The sequence below is a fragment of the Nematolebias whitei genome, chromosome 1, assembly GCF_014905685.2.
Source record: "Nematolebias whitei isolate Nwh7 chromosome 1, NemWhi1, whole genome shotgun sequence".
Lineage (NCBI taxonomy): Eukaryota > Metazoa > Chordata > Actinopteri > Cyprinodontiformes > Rivulidae > Nematolebias > Nematolebias whitei.
In genome coordinates, this window is record NC_056498.1 from 28,669,848 (window position 1) to 28,673,714 (window position 3,867).

A 3,867-nucleotide genomic window follows, 5' to 3' on the forward strand; every position below is an offset into this window, starting at 1 on the left:
ATATATATATATATATATATATATATATATAATGTGTGTATATATATTTATTTATTTATGCGGATCCCCAAGCCCTGGCTTACAGACCTCAGGGTTCCGTGTACCCCAGTTTGAGATCCACTGCCTTAGACTCAGAATACTTCTTTCTGGTTGTCTTATTAGAGCCCAACCGATATGGAAATTTTGATTATCGCCGATACCGATATAGGGAGGGACTGGTTGATGCTGATAACCGATATACTGGCTGATTTTTTTTTTAGCTTTGGCCACCCACAAGAATCTAAGTACCCACTGCCTGCCTGTCTGTCATTACTGGTTCTGCCACTCCTGCAACTCGTGGACGGTCTTCCTACAGATGTAAGACTGTAGAGATTCTCCTGCTGAGAAGTTATGACGTTTGTACTGAAGCCAGAAACAACTGTGTCACTGTCTTCAAAGATATCAGGTTTCTTTTTAGACAATGAGCAAGAAATAATCTTAAAATTAAAGTGGATGCTTGCTGCCAAAAGTGCTTGACTGATGACAGGAACTTGTGCCCCGTGATCTGCCTAAGATAATTATGTAAGTTAGATTTTGTTGTGTAACATGGTAAGTACCTTTTTTCATTCAACCTTTTTTTGTACAGGTTAATCCCACTGAGCCTCGGGGACTCAATTTACAAGAGAGACCTTAAGGCTCCAGTATACTTGCGCGGACCTTTTTCCGCGTGGGCTCGACGTGCACCGTCTGCAGAGGGTTCAGACTTCATACTTGAGCGTCCACCCTGACTGGCTGCAGACCAGCTCTGCAGGCAAGGGGCGTTTACCTTCGAGACAAATTGAGTTTGCCGATTAGTCATTTGCTGACACGCCTACTGGATTGATTGACAGGTCGCAAAAAATAAAAAAAGAACAAGAACTCGCAGCCGCAGCGGTGTTCTGTGTTTATATGTTGTTAATAAAAAGTTCTAAAAACAAAACGGGGAGCACTGGCCATGCAGCCCACACATCAGACCAGCCCACCAGGAACTCTCCAGGCCCTCGCTGGACCTGATTTTAATTTCGTGACAAATTCCTTCATTTCTTTCTATTTCAGTCATGGCGTCAATGGAGGAGGAGGAAGAAGCCTCCTGCCAAAAAAAAAAGGCCATTAAACCAGATCAGGAATGAAGAAGTGAAATTTAATACACTGGTGTCGCATACAAAACAGTCTGTCGCCGGGCAGTTTATTGTGCGACACAGAGTACGCGGTCATAAAAATTGAGCTTTGCACGGACATGCCCTGCGGGCGTCCACTTCGATTCGAATCTGGTATGGACAGACTGTACGCCCGACTATACTGGAGCCTTAAGACTCAGTGAATGCTCCATTCTGGTTGTCTTCCAATTAGAGCTCGACCAATATGTAAACATTGGCTATCGTTGATACTGATATTGGGAGGGGAAGGCTAATGCCGATAACTGATATATTGGCTGATTTTTTTTTTTAGCTTTGTCCACTCCCCAACAATCTAAGTAAGCAGCTACTTTTAAATCTGTTTTAATATTTGAAGTCTTGAAACAGTCTTCCTAATGTGCGGTCACATTTTCTATCCTCCACTATTCACCATAAAGTTATGAAGTGTGTTACAAAAACATAAAGAAACATGCTTCCCTGTTCACTGTTTAAACAATCAGTCATGTATGGTGAAGGCCTCATTAATATTGACTGCAGCTGATTTTTTTTTCTCTTTTCAGAGAAGTAAAGATTTCAGACAAACAATGCATTTCATTGAGGACATCAAAGATCATGTTACTAACACTGATATATTTTACCTCTATGTTAGATTTGTTTTTCTGGCTAAAGTTTTACAAGGATGTCATGAGAAGCATGGCCATGACTTAGAAGTAGTCTGCATGCGCCCTCTTCTGGATACATTGTACAATTATGCCTTTTGCAAGTAAGGACACGGCTTATTCCCAATGTTTATATCGGCATACAATGGGTTAGTTGTCGCCGATAGGTCCCCAAACGCCTATATCAACCTAAAATATTGGTCCTACCGATATATTGGTTTGGCTCTACTTGTTATCCTTCTAGAGGCCCCAACATGGTTTTTACAGCTGTGCTTTTTTGTTAAATGAAACTTGGACAGATTAATTCTATTAAGTGGCTGATATATATGCTGATTTTCATAAATCAGGACAGCCCATTTAAGAAGCAGGTTTGTTCATTCTGTGTTCATAAAGCTTGTTTTGGCTGTTCCCTCTTCGGGGGTTGCCACAGCGAGTCACCCTTTGTCCTCCAACTACCTTCATGTCTTCTTTAACTTCATCAACATCTCCTCTTTGTCTTTTTCTTGGCAGCTGCATTTCTAACATCCTTCTACCAATACACCCACTGTCCATCCTCTGGACATGTCCAAACCTTATCCAACTCCATTCTCTGTTCTAGAATTGCACCGCTCGTGATGGCTGCATGTTGGGAGTAGCTATTATTATTTCAAAGATTTTGCTTTTGGAAACTTTAATTCCTCTTTTTCTGGATGTAAATCACATTTTTTTGGATGACTGTTTCCTCTGGTATTGGATGCTGCGCAGCTGGAAGGATTTTTACTGAAACTTTTTTTTTTTACTTTTGGACATTTGTTATGATGTGTAACCATAACAACAAGCTCTTTTTAACAACCAGGAGCAGCTGATCAACATCTCAAAAGTTCAAATAATATCTCAGCTACAGCCTCAAATCTCAAATGAGTTGAAAAGGAGGCGCCGTAGATGCATTCCCGTCTCCCTGCCGGTTGTGCTCAAGTGCCTGACTGCTGAAATCCTGGAACTGGCAGGAAACATGGCTCGTGACAGCAGAAGGACTGGGATCATCCCCCAGCATCTGCAGCCAGCTGTCCGCAGCGACGAGGAGCTTGGCAGGGTGCTGGGAGGAGTTCTGCCCAACATTTGGGTGGTCCTGCAGCCCGGGGTAACTGAGGCCAGCCGAGTCTGGGTAGACAGATTGGACGGCATCTGCAGCCAGTTTCTTAAGATCCGCTGTGGGACGGACTTTTACGAGACATCCTTCCTGCCTACAGGCATCAGCATCTATAACAGCTCTTAATGAAACAAGGATAACGAGTTACAACATTTAATTTCCCTTTGGGATTAATAAAGTATTTTTTATTGAATTGAACTGAACCTCTAACTTTGTCTCCCAGTTCAATCTGTGCTGTACCTCTGATGATCTCATTCCTCATCTTATCCATCCTTGTCACTCCTAAGGACCACAACATCTTCATTTCTGCCACCTCCAGGTCTTTGTCCTGTCTTTTTGTCAGTGTCACTCTTCAGACTATACAACATAGCTGGTCTCACCGCTGTCTCGTAAACCTTTGCTGCCACCCTTTTGTCACAAACCACATCTGAATATTTTCCACACTTTATATTCTACTAAAGATGAAACAACAGTTGTGTGTAGGGAGGGGCGTTTTAAGAAAAAGCATTGTTTATTTTTGCTTGTAATTATCAAGTGTTTCTTGAGCTATGATATATAGTTTAGTTAAGATCTAAACGTATCATTTTCCCTGCTAAATACAACCGTGTTCTTTTAAAAGTTAGCATAATGTTCTGGTCAACTTCTTTTAATTAAGTAATTAGCACTCCAGCTGTAAAATGGTATCTCAAACCCCTCTGGTTTCACGGACTGCTAGGCTGGCCGATTTAATTTGGACTAAACCGTTGGTTGAATTGAAGTTTGTCTATTATATTTTTTCTGATTCTTTCTAAAATATGAAAAGACGCTGAGAACTTGGCGCACGCTCAGAAAGCAGGAATTTCTTTGGCAGTATGAAGTAACGCAGGAGTCGGGCGTTGTGATTCATAAAACTTTTTGCACTCGATGACTTTGTCCGAGCAACCCC

General features: G+C 41.7%; 2 protein-coding genes across 5 annotated transcripts in view; both read left to right on the top strand.

Annotated features, from left to right (window-relative positions):
- Nucleotides 1-3,867, top strand: part of gps2 (G protein pathway suppressor 2) — an 831,114-nt gene that overhangs the window by 125,449 nt on the left and 701,798 nt on the right. The window lies entirely within an intron of this gene.
- The window catches only part of LOC119409319 (claudin domain-containing protein 1-like), an 8,452-nt gene that overhangs the window by 1,383 nt on the left and 3,202 nt on the right, over nucleotides 1-3,867 (top strand). The gene's annotated exons all lie outside the window — the stretch shown is intronic.